This window comes from Loxodonta africana, chromosome 15 (assembly GCF_030014295.1).
Source record: "Loxodonta africana isolate mLoxAfr1 chromosome 15, mLoxAfr1.hap2, whole genome shotgun sequence".
Classification (NCBI taxonomy): Eukaryota; Metazoa; Chordata; class Mammalia; order Proboscidea; family Elephantidae; genus Loxodonta; species Loxodonta africana.
Window position 1 is genome coordinate 60,425,547 of NC_087356.1, and position 26,073 is coordinate 60,451,619.

The 26,073-nt window shown below is 41.9% G+C and overlaps 1 long non-coding RNA gene across 1 annotated transcript in view; it reads left to right on the plus strand.

Moving 5' to 3' along the window:
- Nucleotides 1-24,135, plus strand: part of LOC135227807 (uncharacterized) — a 49,585-nt gene extending 25,450 nt beyond the window's left edge. The window contains exons 2-3 of the long non-coding RNA XR_010317997.1: nt 20,181-23,197; nt 23,675-24,135. This is a non-coding gene — a long non-coding RNA (uncharacterized LOC135227807). The remainder of the gene's footprint in view (nt 1-20,180; nt 23,198-23,674) is intronic.
- The last annotated feature ends 1,938 nt before the right edge of the window (nt 24,136-26,073 follow it).

Below are 26,073 nucleotides of genomic sequence, written 5' to 3' on the forward strand. Positions count from 1 at the left end.
TGTGAGAGAATAAATTTCTTTTTGTTATAGCCATGCATTTGTGGTATTTCTGTTATAGCAACAATAGATAAGTAAGAAAGGTGTCTACAAAGAAAAAAATTTTTTTAATTTTAAAACGTTCCTTTTTTTATTGTGCATTAGGTGGAAGTTTACAGAGCAAAATAGATTCCCATTTGATGGTTCATATGGTGTTTCGTGGCCTTGGTTTCATTCCCCACAGTGTGTCAACACTCTCCCCATTTCTACCCTGGATTCCCCATTACCCAGAAAATCATCCTGATTTTCTACCCCTTCTTGCCTTCTCATCTTTGCTTTTGGGCAAGTATTTTCCTTTTGATCTTGTATAATTGATTGTTCTAAGGAGCACTTTCCTCTCAGGTGTTATCATTTATATTATGGGCTTGTCTATTGTTTGGTGTCTGGGAATGACTTCAGTTCCAGGTCAGAAGGGTGTCATAGGGCCATAATCTCAGATTCCTCCAGTTTCTGTCAGACCAATAAGTCAAGTCTTTTTTGTGAATTTGATTTTTTTGTCCTACATTTTTCGCCTGCTGTGACTGGGACCCTCTGTTGTGATCCCAGTCGGAGTGATTGGTAGTGGTAGCTGGAAACCATCTAGTTCTTCTGGCCTGTCTTAGTTATCTAGTGCTGCTGTAACAGAAATACCACAAGTGGTTGGCTTTAACAAAGAGAAATTTATTCGCTCACAGTTTAAAAGGCTAGAAGCCTGAATTCATTGTGCCAGCTCTAGGGGAAGGCTTTTTCTCTGTCAGTTCTGGGCGAAAGTCCTTGTCATCAATCTTCACTGGTCTAGGAGCATCTCAGCGCAGGGACCCCAGGTCCAAAGGACACGCATCTCTCCCAACTCTGCTTTCTTGGTAGAAGGAGGCCCCATGTCTCTCTGCTCACTTCTCTCTTTTGTATCTCAAGAGATTTTTTTTTGATTCATGCCAGTAATGTCCGGGTGAGATGGTATCTCCTTGTAGTTTTGATTTGCATCTCTCTAAAAAAAAAAATTTTTTTTTTAATTGTTAATGATCACCAGCAATTTAGATCAGGATTGCATTATATCTATATATCACTTTCAGTACTATTGGCATTTTCACAATGTTAAGTCATTCTATCCAAGAGCGTTTTATGTTTTTCCATTTATGTAGATCTTTCTTGGTTTCTTGCAGTAGTATTTTGTCGTTTTCTTTGCATGAGTTTTTTACATCCCTAGTTAGATTTATGCCTAAGTATTTTACCTTTTGCGGGGGAGGCTATAGTAAATGGTACTGATTTCCTGATTTCCATATCAAAGTGGTTTTTGTTGATGAGGAGGAATATCCAGTCACTATATCAAGAAGAGTTGGTTGACGTTCAGCTATTTCAGGAGGTAGCATATGATCAGGAACTGATGGTACCGAAAGAAGAAATCCAACCTGCACTGAAGGCATTGGCAAAAAGCAAGTGTTACTGCAATTTTGCGGGTTAGAGCCACCTGCCGCAAATAGCCAATTCTTGAGACAGGGGTGAGGTGGGTAGCAGGAGCTTTATTAGATATACTGGTATATGGAGACAGAGGGGAATGATCTCCTCCTAAAGTCGTCTGTCTCACCAGACTACTGATCAGCTCAGGTTTTTAAGGGAAAAGGGGCCATAAATTTTAGGGACTTGTGGAATGTCCATTCTCTTTCTTCTGTTTGGTTTTGGTGGTCGTATCTCAAACATGTTGATCTTTTCCTGCCATTATCCCATCAGCTCGGGGATGGGGAGTGGCTGGCGCCATCCTTCTTATTTGACAGGCTTAGATCAATACCACTTGCTTTCCACAGTCTTAGAGGAAACATTGGTTAACACTTAAACCATTTGGGAGCTAACATCAGGATCTTACTTGGAGGCAGGGATGGGCTGGGGGAGGAAAAGGAGAGAAAGAAGAAGGAAAAACAAGTTGGCTCAGGTACTGTTCAAGATATAGCTAAGCAGCCTGTTTCATAAGGATCCAGGAATTGACGGAATACCACTGGCAGTTTTTTTCCTTCAAGGGTTTAATATGTCATCCTAGTGCCTTCTTGCCTGTGTAGTTTCTGCTGAGTAGTCATAAAAACTTTAGTAGGTGATTTTTTGTTTATCCCTAGCTGCTCTTAAAATTCTGTCTTTATCTTTGGTGTTGATAAGTTTGATTATAGTATATCTTGGTGACTTTCTTTTGTAATCTACCCTGTGTAGGGTTTGATGAGCTTCTTGGATAGAGATCTTCTCATCTTTCACAATATCAGGGAAGTTTTCTGCCAGCAAATCTTCAACAGTTCTCTCTGTATTTTCTATTAACTCCATCCGTTCTGGTACTCCAATCACTTTTAGGTTTTTCCTTTTGGTAGTGTCCCGCATAATTCTTAGAGTTTCTTCATTTTTAAAAAATTCCTTTATCTGATTTTTCCTCAAATAAATTGGTGTCAAGGGCTTTATCTTCAGTCTCACTAATTCTGACTTCCATTGCCTCAATTGTGCTCCTATGATCTTCTATTGAATTGTGTAATTCTGAAATTTTGTTGTTAATCTTTTGGGTTTCTAGTTGCTGTCCCCCTATTGTTTCTAGCAGCCTGTTAAATATGTTGTTATGTTCTTGTATTATTTTCCTGAATTTCTGTATTTCTTTGTCTGTGTGTTCCTTGGCTTGATCTGAGTTTTGCCTGATCTCTTGAAGAGCTCTGTATATTAAAAAAAAAAAAAAAAAAAAATTTTTTTTTTATATTAATCTTTTTTTAATTCTAACTCCAGTAATTCCAAGATTTTCTCTTCCTCTGGAAGGTTTCCTGGTTCTTTATTTTGATCACTTTCTGGAGCCATCTTGACTTGCTTCGTTACATGATTTGATATTGACCGTTGTCTCTGAGCCATTGATAAGTTATTATTTTTTTATTGTATGTTTGCTTACTGTGTCCTAGCTTTTTGTTTTGTTTTGATATGCCCAAGTAGGCTGGGTGTGTTAGCTACTTCAGTTGTAGGACATGGATGCTTAGATAATGGAGACTGTGGACAGCACTGGTGGCACAGTGGTTAAAGTGATTGGCTGCTAATTGAAAGGTCAGTGGTTCAAGACCACTAGTGGCTCTGCAAGAGAAAGATGTGGCAATCTGTTTCTGTAGAGATTTACAGTCTGGGAAACCCTATGGGGTCACTATGAGTTGGTATTGACTCAATGGCAGTGTTGTTTTTTTATGGACAGCACAGATTTCCTTAGAAGAAGACTTAGAGGGCCAACCCAGCAAGAATGGGTACAATCTTGTTCCCAGTTCCTGTTGTATGGCTTTTTCCTTGTTGTCTTCTGCCACCACTGTTTTCACTTGAAATACTATATGAATGTTTTTTGTATATGAAGATTTTCCTTCTTCATTTTGAAGTCATTCAAAAATGTACTTCCCAAGTCCAAATTACTCTTCAAGTTGAGATTTTATTTAATTATTGTTAAGCAGTCAGCTACTGATATCAAGTCTTTTGCACTCCCAGATGTAGTTAAATAAAAACAATGCCAGCTTCCTATAGGAGTGCTTTATCAAAAGCAGTGCAGTTCTTCACAGTCTTTCCTCCAGTGAGGGCGAACGGATGAAGATTCCACACTTCTGGATTAGTGTGATCTTGCAACTTCCTGGGAACAAACACTTAGGCAAAAAGACATACATCCTGTGCAAGTGTGCACAAAGGGGAGGGAGTTATTCTTCCTTTTCCACCACAGACCACAGATTAGGTTTGGAAGTCTGAGAGCTCAGGGGGCCCAACTGGGGCCCTGCTACATTGGGCAGAGCTTCAAATGACATTTCAGTATCCAGTAGGGCACTATAGACATCTATGGCCAGGAATAACATCTACCGTGTCTCTCTAAACAGCAGGGGCTGTGGACAGCGAGCTACTGTATCAGGGGGCAGGGCACAGAGCTCTGTGGCCTGACAGAGCTGCACAGAGAGGGTAAATGGCTCAAGCTGAGTTATCCAATGTCCTTGCCAAGGACTTTGGAATAAAATTGAGAGATCCAACCTTGGCCTGGCAGCTTTCTAAAACTGAAGAGTATAAATAGGAGCTTTTCAAAAAATACCCGTAAACATTTATTACCTCACATGTTTCCAGCAGATCAGGAATCTTGGAGCAGCTTGGCTAGGCAGTTCTGGCTTAGGTTGTCTCACCAGGTTGCCTTCAAGATGTCTGCTACCTCTGCGGTCATCTGAAGGCTTGACTGAGGCTAAAGTATCCACTTCTGAGATGGCTTACTTGCATGGCAGGCGTGCTGGTGCTGGCTGTTGACAGGAGGCCTCTGTTCCTTGCTACATGGACCTCTCCATAGGACTGCTTGAGTATCCTTAAAACATGGCAGGCAAGCTCCCTCAGAACGAGTGATTCCAGAAAAAGCTAGGTAGAACCTACAATGCTTCTTATGACCTGGACTCAAAAGACACACGTCATCACTTGCATAATATTCTGTTGATTTCAAAGGCAAGCCTATTCAAGGCGGGAGGGAGCTGCACACGGGCCGTCGGGTCAATTTCAACGCATAGTGACCCAATGCGACAGAGCAGAACTTCCCCCAGGGTTTCCTAGGCTGTCATCTTTACAGAAGCAGATCACCAGATCTTTCTCATGTGGAGCCACTGAGTGGGTTCAACTGCCCACATTTTGGTTAGCAGGTGAGCACTTACCCATTGCGCCACCAGGAACATGAGGAGATGAGAATCACTGGAGGCCGTCTTGGAGGCGAGCTACCAAAGGATCCTGTGATAGTTTATGTACATACAGATAGATAGATAGATAGAATTTATTTTATTTATTTTTGTAGAGAATATACCCAGCAAAACATACACCAGTTCAACAGTTTGTACATGTGCAAGTCAGTGACATTGATGACATTCTTCCCGTTGTGCAACTGTTCTCAGTCACCTTTTCTGTGCAACCATTCTCGCCCTTCTTAATCAATATGATTTTTCTGTCACTGTAAACTGAAACTCGGTACTCCATAAGCAAGAACCCCCACTTTCCCCTCCCTCTGTCCCCTGGTAACCACTAATAAACCTTGGTCTCTATACATTTGCCTTTTATTGTCTTTTTATATATAAACAGGAGCTTTTGATGGTATCCATTTTCATAAGAGGAGGCGGAGAGGTAGAGAAAGCTCAGCTAAAGCAAGAGAGAAGAAAAACATGTATGCATGAAAAGAGGGAGAGAAGAGAGGTGGTGTGGGCTTGCTTGCGAAGTTTGTTCCTAGTTTCTCTACTTGCATACCATGAGACATCAGAGTATCATTAGAATAAATGCCCCGTTTTGCATAATAAGCTAGTTTGACTCCTATTCCTGATACTTGCAAACAAGATTGCAAAACTGCCAGCCTTATCCAGAGCTGTAGGGAATGAGTGTCAGCTGCTTTGAAACCACCACCCAAACAATCAGGTACCACTGAGCTGACTCCAACTCATGGCTACTCTGTGTGTCAGAGTAGAACTGTGGTCCGTAGGGTTTTCGATGACTGATTTTTTGGAAGCAGATCACCAGGCCTTTCTTCTGAGGTGCCTCTGGGTAGACCAAAAGTGCCAACCTTTTGGCTAGCATCTGAGCACATTAACCATTTGCACCACCCAGGGACTAATCACAGACAGTGTCTAATCCAGGTGTGAGAGGCAAAGGGGCCAAATGTCTCCAGCATTTCAGTGGCTTGATCCAACAGCGATTCAAACCACCCCTTCCAGACTCTGTGGCTGTGCTTCTGATGACCACCGCCCCACCACCACCACGAAAGTGCTTCTCTTAGAAATATATTTGAGAATAAAGGGGATTGGCATTACCATATGCACTTTTATGCCACTTAAATGCTGTAGCTGATGCTCCATGCCAGTCTTAGTTCCACTAGGGTTCCTGTTCAATTTGATCCTTGACACCCCCTGAAATTCTTTGGTGACTGACTTTTAATATACTAATCATAATCCTAAGACTCTCATGAACGCTTCTTGTAGTAGACACTACCCAACGGTTCCATCTAGTCGATGCGTGTCGGAGTAGAACTGTGCCCCGTAGGGTTTTGTGTGGCTGATTTTTTGGGAGTAGGTCATCAGGTCTTCCTTCCAAGGTGCCTCTGGGCAGACTTGAACTTCCAACCTTTTGTTTAGCAGCTGAGAATGTTTGCACCTCCCAGGGACACTCGTGGACATTATCCCAAACTATTTACACTGATCTCTATGAGGTTAGTATAATTACTTTTTCTTAATTAAATATAAATATTAATATAGTAATATGCTATAATTAGCATAATTATTTTTATTAATTAATGAGGAAAGGAAGGCACAGAGAAGTTAACCAACTTGGGCATGATCAAAACATTAATAAGTGGCAGAGCTGAGACTGGAGACAGAATGAGGCTGTACTGATGAGGTGTTGCTTTCATGGTATGCGCCTCTGTGGAGGAGTAAAAGTGGGGAAGGCCACACTTTGGCTGCCTCGTTCATCTAATAAGACCACCATAGAGGGTTGTATAAATGTTTGAGACTCTAAAGAATGATGGGTCTAACAAGAGAAACAAAAATTAAAACTATACACTAAATATGACTTTCTAAACTATACCCTAAATAAACTACACTTTATGTTCTTCTCCCTAAAGGGAAAAGAATATAAAACAAACACAAAAACAAAAAACGTACCATGGGCAGTGCCCTCGTGGGCACGATGCTGTTCCTTACTGTGGTTGCCTCAGGTGCTCTACTTGCTAGCCTCAGGAAAAGACCCACTTTTTCTCCATCAGTGTATATTCTGATATGTAATAATTCATAGAATATTTTCCCCAAAGTGAATTATTCAGGCAGTTATAGGGATTGTGTTTAAGGAGATGGGGCTGTATATCCTAGGGGAGAATAATAGGAACAATCTGTGGTCCAAAAGACTTCACCTCTGGCATACCATTCAAGAGGGTTTGGGTCTTCACGCCCATAGAACAGTGTAGGATGGTGGTGCCAAGTTTCATCTCCTTTAAGATCACTCATCAATATGAGGTGTAGATACTACTCCTCAATCTTCCTGGTCATTCAGCAGAAGAATAATGGAATACATTCCGCCACACGTGTGTGTTCACACACATGCAGGCACACAGAGGCTTATCACGCTCCAAAAAATTGATTCTCAGAGATAATACAGTCAATTTAATACAGGAATTAAGAAGGAACACACTTCTCTATGTTCAATACAGTCTGCATAGACCTATGCCAGCCATAAGGACGGCATTTCACATTATTACGCAGAATGATACTAGGCCCTACTTTGTTCTTTCTCCTCCTTCCAATCCATTCTCAGAAGCCTCAGATGCGTAGAAAAATGGGGCAATGGATTCCACCTTTTTTAAGCAACAGAGTGTCTGATACTTGATTGTCAGTCTATGCCTACACAAAGACCTGGCTGAAATTCTGAGACTGCTGCTTTTCTGGACCACAATTAAAGGCTGGGTCTTAATTATTCTTTTTGAAAGGTGGGAGGCACGTCCACGCAGTGGCCCACAAGTCAGAGAGAGAGGTGTGGGGAGCTGTTCTTCAAGGTACAAAAATTTATTTAAATCAAAACACAGTGGTTATCAGACCGGCCCTCCTTCCTTATGCAACCACAACCTCCCAAGACAGCTGCTTTAAATTTGTAGAACCTGGTTGTCCAAAAGTAAAAGGGTTTCAATCTTAAACAGTCTCTGTGTCCTAGAGTAGAGCATGTTCTTTGCAATAACAGGAACAGTTTGTGATCCAGAAGTTGTTTTTTGGTTAGGTGCAATCATCTTTGTTTTTAAAGCACTTATCCCCTACAGCAAGGTTTCTCAACCTTGACACTATTGACATTTTGTACTAGATAATTCTTTTTCTTTTTATAATTTTATTTTGTTGTTGTTGAGGATATACACAGTAAAACACACTAATTCAACAGTGTCTACATGCACCTTGATTACGTTTTTTGAGTTGTGCAACCATTTTTACCCTCCTTTTCTGAGTTGTTCCTCCCCATTAACATAAATTCACTGCCCCCTAAGGTTCCTATTTAATCTTTCGAGTGGCTGTTGTCACTTTTATCTCCTATAGGTAGTTCTTAAAAGAGCATAATGCTCAAGACAGACATTTAAAAAATTTTTTTACTGTGCTTTAAGTGAGTTTACAAATCAAGTCAGTCTCTTGTACAAAAATTTTATACACCTTGCTATATACTCCTAATTGCTCTCCCCCTAATGAGACAGCACACTTCTTCCCTCCGCTCTCTATTTTCGTGTCCATTCGGCCAGCTTCTGACCCCCTCTGCCCTCTCATCTCCCATCCAGACAGGAGCTGCCCACATAGTCTCATGTGTCTACTTGATCTAAGAAGCTCATCCCTCACCAGTATCATTTTCTATCCCGTAGTCCAGTCCAATCCCTAAGACAGATTTTTTTCCTAGTTAAGCTAAACTGTTGTTTGGTTTTAAGAAGACTTCAGGGGATATTTTTGGTTTAAGGGTTAAAGATTATCTCAGGTCAGTAGTTTCAGGGGTTCATCTAATCTTCATGGCTTCAGGAAGTCTGGAGACCATGAGAATTTGAAATTCTGTTCTGCATCTTCCCCCATTTGATCAGAATTATTCTGTGGAATCTTTGATCAAAATGTTCATTAATGGTAGCTGGGTGCCATCCAGTTTTTCTGATCACATGGCAAAGGTGGCAGTTGTTCATAGAGGCAATTAGCTACACATTCCATATCTTTCGGAACCCTGGTGGCACAGTGGTTAAGAGCTTGGCTGTTAGCCCAAAATTCAGCAGTTCAAATCCACCAGCCGCTCCTTGGAAACCCTATGGGGCAGTTCTACTCTGTCCTGTAGGGTTGCTATGAGTGGGAATTGACTCGATGACAGTGGGGTTTTGTTTTCTTCCATATCTTTCTCCTATTCCTGACTCTTCTTCTTCCTCTGTTGTTCCAGGCAAATAGAGTCAATTGTTGTACCTTGGATGGCCTCTTGCAAGCTTTTAAGACCCCAGGCGTTACGCATCAAACTAGGAAGTAGAACAGAAGCATTAAACACGTCATTAGGCCAGTTAACTGGAATGTCCCATAAAATCGTGACCCTAAGCCTCCAAACCAAAAAAACCAAATCCGATGAGGTTTTGGGTTGTACATAAGCAGCCTCGGCACCTATCCTTTTTTATTTTTTTTCCTTGTCATTGTTGTAATATATCTCTCACACAGCTTTTGCCAATTCAACTTTTTAAACACGTCGGCAGCAGTTACAATAATCGGCTGTGCAACCCTACACTGTGGTCCAGGAGTTTTAACCTCTGGCTGCTATATAAGCAGTGGTGAAGAAACTGCCTTTAACCCCACCTTACTGCACCCTAGTTTCAATGGGAAGAGGAATAACATTCATTGGAGAGAAAAAGCCCGACCAAGAAAGAAAGGCCAAGAAAGCACAGAGAGGAAGAAAAAACAGAGATTGCAGTAGTATCACTGAGGGAGGTCCTGGGGGCGGGGGGGAGGGGGTGAGAAGACCAAGGGGTGCTGTTACAGATGTCATAATCACAGCATTTAATAATTATGCCCCTCTGTTTTTTTTTTGTGTGTGTGTGTGTGACAGGGTCAGAAAACCTGGTGACATAGTGGTTAAGAGCTGTGCCTGCTAATCAAAAGGTCGGTGATTTGAATCCACTAGGCACTCCTAGGAAACTCTATGGGGCAATTATGAGTCAGAATCTACTTGATGGCAGTGGGGTTTGGGTGACGGGGTCATTCTCTGACTTTGATGCTCTCTCTCAGGCACTCTTGGTGGGGAAAAAGTTGAGTTTTTGTCCTTCTCCAGGATTTTTACTTCCAAGATAGGGAGAGTACTCATCGTAAGGGCCTTTAGGAAACCAAAGGGTGATTGGTAGAATTGACTCCACATTCAAATCTTAGAAATTGTGTCTGACTTGGGCTTATTCTGGGGATAGGTTCTCTCCTAATAATCCAGACCCAGCCCCTCTGAGCTTTCTCCTAGAAGGAAACTGCTTGTGTCTGGGAGTTTTGCATTGGAGAGGCACTTGGAGATCCCCACACAATCTTAAGGAGAAGGGAAATCTGGAGATGGGGTAAGAGATACAAGGAGAACATTCCTACTGCACTTCGGTCCAGCTCCTTCTTGGGATCTACACAGTCCTCTGAATATTTCTCTGGCCTTTGGGCACTCTATATTGCAGAGTGAAGCAGAGCTCAGCTAATTTCCTTGCTTCTCATCCAACTGAGAGAAACCAGTCTGTTCTGTACCTGCATCCCTGACTTCAAAGGCCATGCGAAAATAAACTGTTCTTGATCTCTTGCCCTCTCCAACATCCAAGCCAAATCTAAGCCTTGGCGAAAGTTAACCCTTGAAAGGTCACTCCTGCAGCCATCCCACTGCCAGGCTCTTCCCATTCACATTCTAGAGCCATAGCTGTGGTTCCTGGCCCAGTTCCCTCCCTGGATTGGAGACCTTTTCTGAATGTGGCTTCTGTTGGTTGAAGCATCTGAGGCCTACACTCCATGACTCCTGAGAATCTCAAACACCAGAGTCTTCCATTATCTTACTTCTGTTATGTCCTTGAGTTTTGGCATTGGGGAACACAGACAACAGAGCACTCAAGTTACTTTGCCTTTGGGAAATAAAAACGATGAGTCTCATAGAGTTATGTTGCATGGCAGTGAATCCCCCTTTTCACAGTATAACTTTATAGCAAATCTGTGTGGAGTTTAAGGTCAATGCTGTCACTCCCATGTGGGTCATATATAGGTTTTTATGGGTAGGGGAGGATAGGCAGAAATCACGGCTGGGGAGCATGTATATGCCATCCAGCCTCCCTTCTGCAGCCTGATGGGTCATTGTCCCAGCAGCCTGCAGGGAGAAGGGCATGTGAGGAGCATTTGCTGTGATTACAGCTGTGGAAAAGAGGCCAAGAATTGTTGTTGGGGGTGGCTCCCAACCCTGAAGCTCTTTATTCCCAGTTGTGGTGGGCTACTATTATAGCTAGAGATTTACAGGCATGGGCTGGTATGTTGAATTTGAGGATTTGGGGATGATCAAGAAAAATATAAGACCATGAGATGTGAGTATCGCACAAGCTTTTTATTGGGTTGTGCTTGGATAGGGTTGCCTGGGAGAGGAAGTCCCTCAGCAGGAGACCTTCATGAGACAGTGGCATGGGCTAGCACAGAGAAGGGGAAGAGGGCAAGGGAACTCCCTGGGGAGAGGGGAACTAGAGAGAAGGCTTACATGTCTAGGTGATATTGCTCAGCAGCAAAGTAGGAGTCTCTGGGACAGAGAGCTTTGAAGGACAAGCAATAGTTTGGGGTCTTTTATATCTAGGTTTCAGAGATTTCATTCTACTTGGGTCAATAATCTACATCCATAGAAGCAGCAATCAGGAAATCAAGTGATGTATTGCACTGGGAAAATCTGCTATTAAAAACCTCGTTAAAGTTTTAAAAAGCAAAGATGTCACTTTGATCACGAAGATGCGCTTGACCCAAGCCATGTTCTTTTCAATTGCCTCGTATGCCTGCAAAAGCTGGACAAGGAAAGAAGGAATTGATGCATTTGAACTGTGGTGTTGGTGAAGAATATTGAATATACTGTGGACTGCCAGAAAAATGAACAAATCAGTCTTAGAAGAAGTTATATAACCAGAGTTGTTCCTTAGAAGTAAAGATGGTGAGACTTCACCTTGCTTACTTTGGACACAGCATCAAGAAAGACCAATTGCTGGGAAAGAACATCATGGTTAGTAAAGCAGACGGTCAGAAAAAATGAGGGAAACCCACAATGAGCTGATTGACACCATAGCCAAAAAAAAAAGTGGACTCAAACATAGCAACAATCATGAAGATTGTGTAGGACTGGCAGTGTTTCGTTCTGTTATACATAAGGTCACCATGATTCAGAGCTGACACTATGGCACCTATGGGTTTTTGTCTAAGGCTAGCAGATGTTGAGTGTAATTTAGTGAGGCATGCAAAATAGGTAGGCTCTAAATGGCTAAAAACCAGCTGAACAGTTGCCATGGAGTCAGTTCTGATCCATGGCAACCACATGTGTGTCAGAGTAGAACTGCTCAATAGAACTTTCAATGCGTGATTTTTTTGGGAAGTAGATCACCGGGCCTTTCTCCTGTGGTGCCTCTGGCTGGACTCAAATCTCCAACCTTTCAGTTAGCAGCTGAGCACATTAATCATTTGTACCACCCAGGGACTCCCTAAATGGCTAAAAATATTCTTATTTGGGCTATATTTAAAACGGTTGGTTGTGTAAGAATTTGCATCTGGCATTGGTGGGCTTTGGGTTAACATTTCTAGCCTGCTGTGAAGAAGAAAGCAACATGAGGACCATTTTAAATTAATATACAAGATCCATCTTTGACCTATTTATATAGCAGCTGGGCTGATTGAACAAGGGTTGTGGGGCTGGACTCAAGACAGAGAACTGTCACCCTTAGAGACTGAGATCCTGGTGACTGAGAGTCTTGGAAAGCCTCAGGATAGGGGTTCACGGAGAAACCTTTTGGAGGAGTACTTAGTTATTGTTATTCTAGGTCTTCCCATAGTAAAGCCCTTCCCTTTTCACCTATGTCAAACTAGTTAAGCTTCTGTGTTGGGCATGTGGTAAGAGCTAAACTAATGAAAGGTGGTGACTTGGAAATTATATATGACCCCAAATTCACACTGTTTGCCTCTTTCACCTGCCTGATTTTGTCCCTGACTTGATAGCTGAGAAGACATGGATCAACATCTCTCCTGCCTTTACACTGTGGTAAGATTTTAATTTAGTCCTCTCTCCTTATGTGTAAAATAAAGGAATTAGACCATATTGCTCCTGTGCCCAATTCCTTTATTTTATACTTACAGTAAATATGATATCTTCTTTGGTACCTGGAAGGCTATCCTAAAGCCTAGAAAGTTTGGAGGGCAATTTAGAGGAGGGCTCAGTGGAACTAGGCCAGGAGTCTGATTTGGGTTGGACATGGAGGAGGTGAGGGTAAGTCCACGATTTCTGGGATGGGACCCAGGCTGGCAGGGCATTCTGGGGTGTCTATGGGCTGCTACATGGAGCTTCGAACTGAGGCAGGTCTAAGGGACAAGAGAAGCAGTTGGCCAGGCCCCATTTTGCCTGGAAGATTAGATGTCATGGAGAAGATGCTATTTGTACTTCCCAATATCAAAACATACTATACAGCCACTGTAATCAAAACAGCCTGGTATTGGTTCAACAGTAGACACAGAGACCAGTGAAATAAAACTGAGAATTCAGAAATACATCCATGCATTTATGGACAGCTGATTTTCAACAAGGGGTCAAAGTCCATTCAATGGGAGAGAAACAATCTCTTTAATAGACGGTGCAGGTAAAACTGGATATCTACTTGCAGAAAAATGAAACAGGACCCATACCTCATACCATACACAAAACTAACTCAAAAATGGATCAAAGACTGACATGTTAAACCAAAAACTACAAAATTCCTGGAAGAAAAAATTAGGAGAAAACTATGGACCTAATCTTTTGTAAAAATCAGCTAACAAACATAACAAATACACAAATAGTGGAAGACAAAGAAGATAAATGGGATCGCATAAAAAATGAAAACTTATGCTCATCAAAAGACTTTATCAAAACAGTAAAAAGACAACCAACAGACTGGGAAGAAATCTTCAGAAACAACATATCTGATAAGGGGCTAATCTCTAAAATTTATAGAAAACATCGACAACTCAACAACAAAAAGACAAACAACTCAATTATAAAATGGGCAAAGGACATAAACAGACACTTAACAAATAGGACATCCAAACGGCCAACAAACTCATGAAAAGATACAATTATTAGGCATTAAAAAAACCAAACCAAACCCATTGCCATCGAGTTGATTCTGGCTCATAGTGACCCTATAGGACTGAGTAGAACTGCCCCATAGGGTATCCAAGGAGCAACCAGTGGATTCGAACTGCTGACCTTTTAGTTAGCAGCCAAATGCTTAACCACTGAGCCACCAGGGCCCCATTAGGCATTAAAAACCCAAACCAAACCTACTGCCATTGAGTCGATTCCTACTCATAGTGACCCTATAAGACAGAGTAGAACTGCCCCATAGAGTTTCCAAGGAGTGCCTGGTGGATTTGAACTGCTAACCTTTTGGTCAGCAGCCATAGCTCTTAGCCACTATGCCACCAGGGTTTCCCAGTAGGCATTAGAGAGATGTAAATTAAAACTATATTGATAAAATGGTACAACCACATTGGAAATTGAATTGGTGCTTCCTTAAAAAGCTAGAAATAGAACTACCATACAATCCAGCAATCCCGCTCCTTGGAATATATCCTAGAGAAATAAGAGCTTTTACACGAACAGATATATGCACACCCACGTTCATTGCACACTGTTTACAATAACAAAAAGATGGAAGCAACCAAGGTGCCCATCAATGGATGAATGGATAAATAAATTACGGTATATTCACACAATGGAATACTACGCAATGGTAAAGAACAATGATGAATCCTTGAAACATCTCAGAACATGGAGGAATCTGGAAGGCATTATGCTGAGCGAAATTGGTTGCAAAAGAACAAATATATGAGAACACTATTATAAGGACTCAAGAAATAGTTTAAACACAGAAGAAAATATTCTTTGATGATTACCAGGATGGGAAGGGAGGGAGAGGGGTATTCACTAATTAGATAGCAGATAAGAACTATTTTAGGTGAAGGGAAAGACAACACACAATACAGGAGAGGTCAGCACGACTGGACTAAACCAAAAGCAAAGAAGTTTCCTGAATACAACCCAATGCTTCAAAGGCAAGAGTAGCAGAGGCAGAGGTCTGGGGACCATGGTTTCAGGGGACATCTAGATCAATTGGCGTAACAAAATGTATTAAGAAAACATTCTGTATCCCACTTTGGTGAGTGACATCTGGGGCCTTAAATGCTAGCAAGTGGCCATCTAAGATGCATCAATTGGTCTCAATCCACCTGGAGCAAAAGAGAATGAAGAACACCAAAGACACAAGGTAATTATGAACCAAAGAGACAGAAAGGGCCACATAAATCAGAGACTACACCAGCCTGAGACCAGAAGAACTAGATGGTGCCCAGCTACAACCGATGACTGCCCTGACAGGGAACACAACAGAGAATCCCTGATGGAACAGGAGAACAGTGGGCTGCAGATCTCAAATTCTCATAAAAAGACCAGACTTAATGGTCTGAGACTAGAAGGACCCTGGAGGCCATGGTCCCCAGACCTTCTGTTAGCCCAAGACTGGAACCATTCCCAAAGCCAACTCTTCAGGCAGGGATTGGACTGGACTATGAAACAGAAAATGTTACTTGTGAGGAGTGAGCTTCTTGGCTCAAGTAGACACATGAGACTATGTGGGCAGCTCCTGTCGGGAGGGGAGCTGAGAAGGCAGAGGGGGACAGGAGCCGGCTGAATGGACGTGGAGAATACAGGGTGGAGAGGAGGAATGTGCTGTCTCATCAGGGGGAGAGCAACAAGGAATACATAGCAAGGTGTATATAAATTTTTGTATGAGAGACTGACTTGATTTGTATACTTTCACTTAAAGCACAATAAATAGAAATAACAACAACAAAAGATTGATGAAAAGTAAAGCAATGAAAATAGCTCACTCTGGTCTTGTAGAACACTTTACATTTCCTAAATGAGCTGACATTAGATTATTAGCATAAATGGCCTCAAGAGAATTCAAGATTAACATGTAAAGAAAAGGAAAAAAATGTAATGCGAAGATAAATGTAAACGTAGGTCCATACAAAAATTTGTACTTGCATGTTTGTAGGAGGATATTTATAGTAGTAAAAAAGTGGAACAACCCAAATGTCCGTCAACTGAGGAATGAATAAACAAAAGGTGGTATATCCATACAATGGAATATTAATTGATAATAAAAAAAAGAATTAGTGATACGTTACTACAACGTGGACGGATTGTAAAAACATTAAGCTAAATAAAAGAAGCCATACACACACACACACACACACACACACACAAACTACATTCAAATACTACCTAACTAAAAAGGCTAAAAAATGGCATTAATTAAAAAAAAAAAAAGATAACCTGTTGGCAAGGATGTAGTAAAATTGGAGCCCTTATCCACTGCTGATGGAACTTTAAAATGGTACAACCACTATGGAAAACGGTATGGGCTTCCTCAAAAAACTAGAAATACCTTATGATCCAGCAATCCCACACCGAGCTATGTACCCTAGAGATCTAATAGAAGTGACGCAAATAGGCATATGCACACCTATGTTCATTGCACCATAATTCACAATAGCAAAAACATGGAAACAACCTAAGTGCCCATCAACAGATGGATGGCATAAGCAAAATGTGCTACATACATACAACAGAATAGTATGCAACCATAAAAGAACAATGATGAGTCCACAAAACATTATAACATGAATGAGCCTGGAGGACATAATGCTAAGGGAAATAAGTCAGTCACATAAGGACAAATACTTTATGATCCCACTTTTATAAGGAGACAAGAATAGATATATATAAAAAGACCAATGTTCGTTGGTGGTTACCAGGGACAGGCTGGGCGGGGGGGCGGAGGGGAAGTCACATTCTAAATCCTTAATATTTGTTATTTTTGGTGATGGGAAAAGTGGCATCTAATGTGGGTGTAGTGAGCACAGCTTGACCAAAGTAAATGATGTTGTTGAGAAGTGCTCAAGAGAAGAGGATGCTTTTACTAAAGAATCTTGACATATGTAATTTGGCAACAACACCAACAATGACCAAAAAAAGTGTATGGTCACATATGTATGTGTATAGGGATATAGGTATACAGGTAGGTACAGGCATATACATACCCGTGCACAGGTGGAAATATTTATACGTACATGTAAGTACAGATACATGTGTGCGGGCACATGTGTTCATACAAGACACAATTATGGATATGTCTCAGACATAACCAAACAACTTGTGAGACTGGTTTTCTAGGTTTGAAGGCTTAGGACTTTATTTTCATGGAACAACTCAGCCAGTTGACATAATATAGTTCACAAAGTTCATATTCTGCATCCTAATGAAGTGAGTATCATCTGGGGCCTTAAAAGCTTGTGAGCAGCCAGCTAAGACACAACTATTGGTCTCTACTCGGCAGCAGCAAAAGAATAAGACGGAAACCAAAGTCTCAGAAAAGAAACACATCTACAGGGCAAATAGCCTACATGAGCCATGACCTCATCTACCTTGAGACCAGAAGAGCTAGGTGGTACCCAGCTACCACTACTGACAGTTCTGACCAGGGTCACAATAGATCATCCCAGATAGAATTGGAGAAAAGTGTAGAACAAAACTCAAATTCTTACAAAAAGTGATGTCAGACTTAGCGGATCAGTTGAGACCAGAGGACTCCCTGAGATCATTGCCCTGGGATACTCTTTATTTTTCCTCTAAATTTTATTTATTTTCTTGTTGTTGAGAATATATACAGCAAAACATACACCAGTCTGACAGTTCCTACATGTACAATTTAGTGACATTGATTACATTCTTCAAGTTGTGCAACCATTCTCATTCTCCTTTTCTGACTTGTTCCTCCCTCATTAACATAAATTCACTGTCCCCTGAGGCTCCTATCTAATCTTTCTAGTTGCTGTTGTCAATTTGATCCTATAGATCTTAAAAGAGCATACTGCTGAAGACAGACGTTCTTTACTAGTTAAGCTAAACTATTGTTCAGTTTTAAGATGACTTCAGGGAGTATTTTTGGTTTAAGGTTTAAAGATGATCTCAGTTAACAGTTTCAGGGGTTCATCCACCCTTAATGGCTCCAGAAAGTTTAGAGTCCGTGAGCATTTGAAATTCTGTTCTGCATTTTCCCCCTTCTGATCAGGATTCTTTTATGAAATCTTTGATCAAAATGTCCTGAGATACTCTTTAAACCTTGAACCAAAACTATCCCTGGAGATCACCGTTTAGTGAAATAACAGCGGCATACAAAGTAAAGAATATTACCCATAAGTGTGGTGCTCTACTAAAAAAAAAAACTATATGAAACCAAAAGGTCAACATTTACTCTAAAGCAAATATGAGAAGTTAAGGGGGCAGCGAAACTAGAGTACTGCAAATGGAACAACCAGAACACAAAGAGAATGTTGACACAATGTGAAAAATATAACTAATGTTACTGAACAATTTGTATAGAAATTGTCAAATGAAAGCCTAATCGAATGTGTAAGCTTTCGCCAAAAACACAAGAAAATACAATTTTAAAAAAAAGAGAAAGGGGGTAGTGGAAAGGAAGATGTTATTTGTGTGTTTCTTATATATCCCAGGGAGCCTGCACACACGTGGCCTACTTCCTTTCTTCAACCTGTGTGGAGGCTGTGATTTACTGCGTCAGTACTGTCAAGTCGACTCCAGCTCATGGCGACCACATGTGTGTCAGAGTAGACCTGTGCTCCATAGAGTTTTCAATGGCTGATTTTTTAGAAGTAGATCACCAGGCCTTTCTTTTGATGTGCCTCTGGGTGGACTCAAATCTCCAACCTTTCAGTTAGCATGTGAGTGCATTAACTGTTCGTACCACGCAGGTACTCCCAAAGGCTGTGATGAAGCCTGTAATAAGGAATGCCTGGGTCTGCTAACTGATTCCTTCCACATGAGGATCCCACTCTTCAGCTCTCCTCCCTGCTGAGCAACACCAAGGCAGTGCCCAGCTGAGTTGGAAGAAGTGGTTGGAGAGGTTATTGCTGAACGCAGGGAAATTTCCTTTGGGGACATTAATGTTTTTATTTTTCCTCACTTCTTTTGCCTTTTCATTGTCCCCCTGCAGAGACAAAGTAAACACAGTTTTGGGCTGACTACAAAAGAGCCTAATTTGGCCTCAAATCCACCGTCCTTCTCCCTTCCCTCCACCATTTAAGGATAGGAGATAGGCACAGGTTGTGTCCCTGGGCTGCACAGAGCTAGACAGGATGGGGAAGCATGACCTACAGCCCCTGGTCTGGAAGAAACATTAAGGAATAGAAAGGCCTTGGAGAGGAAATTGGGCTGGAAGGGAGAAGGTAGAGGCCCAGTAGGGGCCTCTACAGAGTTAGTCACTGGGGAGGGCTTGGAACCCACTGTTTTGGTGGCTCACATTTAGGAGGCGGGGAAGAAACAGTGGGTCGAATGGCATGTCCTCCTCTGATGTGGTAGGGAGCGGTGGCCCCAGGTGTCCAACGCCTTGTCTGTGGAGTGAGAGGTGTTGAAAGTTTTAGCAGCTAGCCAAAACTGTGGCTGTGTCTGGAAGGCAGGGTCAGAGTATCAGCCTTCTTTAAGGGGTTTATAAGTCTTACATTCCAGGAGGGACATTGATTTAAGGGGGCAAATTCTACAGTAAAACACTAAGTGAAAAAATCAGAATATCAGATGTATGATGTCAACTATGATGGTATTTATTAACCTGAATAGATGAATATATGTACAGAAATAATACTGGATAGAGATATGACAAAATATTAGCATTTCCCCCATAATTTGTGGAATAAAAGGACTTCTCATTTGCTTAATAAATTTGGTGTATTTCTAAAATTTGTTACTTTTATACCGAGAAAAAATGTTATGAGTTTCCTGGGGCACCTGGAGGAGGAGGAGGACGTGAGTTGCATGGAGTTTGAGATTCATGGCGGTAGATTTAATCACCAGGTGCCCAGGCCATGGTGCAGGAGCATTTTCCTAGGCTTGGAGGCACACATTTGATGCTGTAGCTCAAACTCTCTGGGGCTTATATTCATGGATATATCCACAGATGGGAAACCCTGGTGGCATAGTGGTTAAGTGCTATGGCTGCTAACCAAAAGGTCGGTAGTTGGAATCTGCCAGACGCTCCTTGGAAACTCTATGGGGCAGTTCTACTCTGTCCTATAGGGTCGCTATGAGTCGGAATCGACTTGATGGCACTGGGTTTGGTTTTGGTTTTGGTTATCCACAGATGTAAGGCCCAGCAAGTGGTCCCCATGGGAACTGCTTCCCTGAGAGTGCCACGCATGGCCTACGGGACCCCTGGTCTCAGTGGGGTTGTGCTGGTGAATGTTCTCTCTGCTGGGGATCATATAAGTAACATGCTGAGCAGAACGTCTGACACGTGGTAGGGTCTTAATCAATGTTTGTGTTCTCCCTTTCCCTGTTACAAGGGTGTGAGCTCGGAAGGTGCTAACGGTTACTCTGTGAGCTATACTTCTGCTGGTCCTCTTTTCCACCTGTTAGGTCACAGAAGCACAGAGGCACTTAAAGCTACACAGCAGGTGGGTAGCACACCTGGCCTTCCATCCTCATCATCAGGATCATGTGAGGGATCATCCCTGGTTGTAACATGAATCTGGCTGCAGGAATAAATGATAAATGGCTGCTGCTCTCTCTCCCCCACAGGTGAACCTGTGTTACTGTTGTCCACCTCTGCAGTCACTGTGAAGTCACCGCGAGGTTAAGGACAGGAGTTTCATCCTGCAAACTTGGAATTAGGTGCCATCAATGTAATGACTTTTGTATCCTTCACTTGTGCCTCTCAGGTTACCCCTATCCAATCAGGCCATTCATTTCTTCATCAGATATTGATTGATCACCTGGTATGGGCAAGGCGTGATTCTGGGTGCTGAGGAGAAAGAAGTGGCTACAATACATAAAGCTGTTGCCCTCATGGAGCTTTCATTCTTGTGACAGAGAGAGAAAAAATACACAGAAACAAAAAGCTACACAGATCGGGTTAGAGACAAATCAAGCAGGAAAGGGAGGTGGGAAGCGTAGTAAGGGGTTTACATCTGTAACTGTCTGTCATCTATCTGGAGTGCCTGGGTGGTGGAAAAAGTTAAGCATTTGGCTACTAGTCAACAGTTTTGCAGTTTGAATCTACCCAGAGATGCCTCAAAATACAGGCCTGGCAATCTGCTTCTGAAAGGTCACAGCCTTGAAAACCCTATGGAGCAGTTCTATTCTGCACACATGGGGTCGCCAGGAGTCAGGATCAATGGCAACTAACAGCAATGTCATCTGTCTGTCTATCTATCTGTCTATCTATCTGTCTACCTGTCTACCTATATCTACCTGTCTAATCTATCTATCTAATCTATCTATCTATCATCTATCTATTGTCTGTCTATCATCTATCAACTATCTATCATCTGTCTATCTGTCTATCGTCTGTCTATCATCTATCAACTGTCTATCTATCTATCTATCTATCTATCTATCTATCTATCTATCTATCTATCTATCTATCTATCTATCTATCTATCTATCTATCATCTATCTATCATCTATCTATCGTCTATCTGTCTGTCTGTCTATCATCTATCAACTATCTATCATGTGTATGTCTGTCTATCTATCTGTCATCTACCTACCTACCTATCTATCATCTATCATCTCTCTATCATCTATCTATCATCTCTGTATCTATCGGGAGCCCTGGTGGTGTAGTGGTTAAGAGCTTGGCTGCTAACCAAAAAGTCAACAGTTCAAATCCACCAGCCACTCCTTGGAAACCCTATAGGGCAGTTCTACTCTGTCCAATAAGGTCGCTGTGTGTTGGAATTGACTCCAGTGCAATAGGTTTGGGGTTTTTTTTGTATCTATCTATCTGTCTATCTATCTAATCTATCTAACTCTCTCTCATCTATCTTATCTGTCTCAGGAAAAGCCTCACTCATAAGGTAACCTTAATAGCTAAAAGAGGGGCAGGAAAGTATGGCACCATCTGGAGGAACTGAGGTAAAAGCAGGGGACATAGACAGAAAACTCATTTTCCAGCCCTCCCCAACACCCCTCCCATACACTTTTTCCAGTGACCAATCCAAATATATCTCCCTCTTTCTCCCCATAACACCCAATGTAAGTCTCTCCCTCTATAATCATTTATGGTTTTTGTCTTCCTTGAAATAATAAATAAAGCTAAGATTGCCTTCAGCTCTCCCCTTTTTTCTGGGCTGTCCATGCATCCCTCAGAGAGAGGGGCTACGCAGGGCAGCCAGACTATACCCGTAGTATTGAGCTCTGTTCATGGTGCCTCACTGAAGGTAGTTCGGTGGAGGTATGTAGTCCAATTGGAGGTCATAATGAGGGAGTGTCCAACTTGGTTGTGGTACCTGAAAGGGACTGAGTAACTAACAGATGCTCTGTGACCCCAGCTTTGTTATATCTGAAAGGATGTCATGTGAATGTGGAATTAGACATGTAGTATGTGGCCCAATAAATAGAGATACAACCAAAGTGAAGAGGTAGGATGGAGAGAGATTCTACGCCAGCATTAGGAAGTATTTTAAAATAGATCTAATCAAGTGAATTGGGGTGTCTTGGTGAGCCACGTTGCAAGTAGCTGGAGTAAAACAAACACAGACGGGATGTCCCCTCTCCTGGGAACACTGTAGAGTGGATTCAGGTGGTTTGATCTGAAATTTATGATTCTATGATTCTAGTGGGATGCCTGAGGGCAGGTGATGGGAATAAATATAGCTGGAGCCTCCCACAGGGACCTCCTCAGGAATGGGCTCCAGAATGTTCCAGTTGCTTCTGCTGGGCATACTTCTGGTGCTCTTCATGGATGAGGGTAAGGCCTGGAGAGGGAGGTGATGATGGGTGGTAAGAGAATGTATGGGGAAGATGGAAGGAGTTCCTAAACTTGGTTCCTGGGCCTCCTGCAAAATGGTTTAAGGAGAATTTTTCTTCTCTTCACAGGAGACAGAGTGCAGCCATCAAAATGTAGGTATACTTGGTTTGTAGTTTTGGATAAATAGTGCCATAATGAAAGGAGACATTATTGAGTTCTTCACACATTATGCCTATACTCTCCCTGACTACGCCACATTCTCCTTACTACTTTAGTGTCTTCTTTCTGTTCCAGCCTTTAGGGGGTGGGGGGGGCTTGGCTCCTTGAAAGTCAAAACTGTCACCTACTCAAGGGAGTAGGGACCCATGACAAAGGCTTGGAGTGCTGTCAGCCTCCTATTGGGAGCTTTGCATCATTCCAGTAGAAATATTTACAGTTCTGCTTTAAAGCTTTCCTCTCTTTCTTTAGATATTCGAAATTGCAATAAGTGTGAATACTTTGATGGATACAAATGCCATGGAGGCATGAAAATTTGTTGGAAGTTTAATGTCTTGTTAACTAACAGGAGCTGTTCCACAGAGCACTTTTACTTTAACGAGCGCAGTACAGGTAAGTGGGAGTTACACAGACGCACAATATATCACCGATGGTGTCCATAATCCCTTGAGGTGACATGTGCGCGGAACCTAGGATCATGGAAGAGGGGGGAGAAAGTGGAATTCACATACCAGCATGGGGGTGGGAACTGTATGGGAGGCAGATGTCTTTTGCCTGGTCATGACTAACCTGTTGCCGTCGAGTCAATTCTGACTCACAGCGACCCTACAGGACAGAGTAGAACTGCCCCATACAGTTTCCAAGGAGTGCCTGGTGGACTTGAACTGATGAACTTTTGGTTACCAGCTGTAGCTCTTAAGCACAACACTACCAAGGTTTCCTGGTCATGACTGGAGAGACATAAATGAGAGGCAGACACAGCCTCGGGGCTCATTCCAGTACACAGAAAACTTAGGAATGGAGAGAGACCATCCCTAGGAAGATCGTGAAATGAGGCAAGGTGATCACATTTGCTTTTCTTCTCTATAGGAAGATATCTGTTTCGTTATACAAAACTGTCTTGTCGCTCTTGTGAGGAGGGAATGTACCAGATATTCCATGATCTGCTGAAAGAAACATACTGCTGCTCTGAGGAAGACTTCTGTAATGAAGGCAAAACAAATATAGATTATAATATTCGTTATGTAGGTGAATAAAGTAAGATTTTTAAGCCATATGTCCCAGGAATCTTGGCCTTTCCCTTCCCTCATGACAACATGGGAGCCCTGGTGGTACAGTTGTTAAGTGCTTGGCTGGTAACCAAAAAAGTCGGCAGTTCAAATTCACCAGCCACTCCTTGGAAACCCTACAGGGCAGTTCTACACTGTCCTGTAGGGTCACTATGAATTGGAATGGACTGGATGGCAACGAGTTTGGCTTGGTGTTTTTGGTAATGACAACATCATTTTACATTTTCCTAGAACCTTGACCCTGCTCTCTACTACAGTAGCTCCACCCATGGAAGCTCTCTTCCCTATGGCAGTGCTTCCACAGGAAAGGGAAAGCTCTAGGTTATAAAACCTTCAACTCTCCCTTCTGGTTGGGATTCCCTTGTCTTTGCTACCTCACACCTCTGGCAGTCTCCACTTGCCCTTGAGCTCTGATGCTAAACCCGGCCTAAAGTCAGAGTTCTCAAGTTTCTGGCAAAGAGAGCAAAATATTTTTCAAGTAAAGCTTCTGATGGAAAGATCAGGAGAAAGCAGACTAGATTAAAATGGGACAAGAAATCCCAGAAATTTTAAGGAGAGCAGAACAGATATCTGAGAGATGTAAGGAGGGCTTGTATTAAGCACGGACTTGGGAAAGTTAATGAGAAATTATAAAACATTCTCTAACTTATGTGAAAAGAATGGCCAATGACACCATTTTTGGGGGGAAACTATACCGATCACAGCTACTCCTGACCAGGAATCCCTAGGCTACTGTGTTTTTCAATCATGTTATTTTATCCTCGAGAACAAAGCCAACTGTATCAGGTTGGATGCCTGACACAGTTTTGGCCAATTACTCTGTTTCCAGGCACATGAGAGATATTCTGCCACCCATTCTTTAAAAATATTAAAATCTTAATCTTGCCTTCAGTGCACCCCTCAATAGAAAGCTGAGTGTTTTCCATCTATTGCCGCAGCCCTGCAACAGAAAATGTCAAGGAGAGATTAGAGCTTCAGATCTTTACTACAGTTTTCTTAACAAAAATAACAAGCCATGAAAATGACCAAAAAAAATTCTTTGAATTATTATTCAATAACTTTAGGTTTAATTTTTTTTTACCACATTATCCCCACCACCCCCCCCCCACACCAAAAACCCCAAACCTGTTGCCATTGAGTCGATTCAGACTCATACCAACCCTATAGGACAGAGTAGAACTGCTCCATAGGGTTTCCAAGGAGTAGCTGGTAGATTTGAACTGCAGACTTTTTGGTTAGCAGCTGAGCACTTAACCACTGCACCACCTGGGCTCCTTTACCACATTAATGCTCCTATACATTAGAATCTGTAGGCACTATTATATTTCTTTTTTAGTTATGTGAATATGTACTCATATATGATATTACCCCAAGTTTCGTAGTATTCCTGCTTATATTCAGGCTTATGATTGCTTACTGGTTTCTACCATATTGTATTTATATGAACAAAATAAAATACTTTAATTACAAAGTGATTTAAAAATACTTGATATTGCCTATGATGAGATTGCCCTCAACTTGTATAATGTTACAGTGTATATTATAATTTTACAACTTGAGAAGTAGAAAGTATGGGAGATTCTTGTATTCAGGGTTAGTTAATTAGTTAATATGGACAGAATGGAAATGTTGGCAATAGGTTCTAAAAATGAAATGATTCATGGGGGAATTACTGTGATGTGTGTATGGTTAGTGCCTAGAATGGTCCCTAGAATGGTCCCAAGCAAGTCAAAATTATGTTGAAACAGACTAAGAAAAAGCTTCAAGTTAGAGAAGAAATATTATGTAGATAATGAAGAAAATAACTGGTAGCAGGAAGAGTAGCAGGTAGACATTGAGACAGACCACTGGAGACTGACTGACACACATTGATAGCTAAGCTTGAAGTGAAGCTTCACAAAGCACTGTGGCAAAGCCCACAGAGTTGCTTCATAACCGGCATAGCCCTATAGGTCCAATCTCACTGAGGCTGGCCCTGTTTTGTTCCTTGCTCTTAGATTTCCATGAGATTCTGACTCCCATTTTGCCCTATGTTACAATACCCCCTTCTTATTTTATCAATACAATCTGAGTAAATCTCTGTTGTTTACATTTTATCAAAAATCAAATAAGAAGCAGAGGGAATAGTGAAGGAGTCCTGATCCTGGACAAGTGCATTCACCCTAGATCCAGGTCCAGAATGCCTTTCCAGGCCAAAGA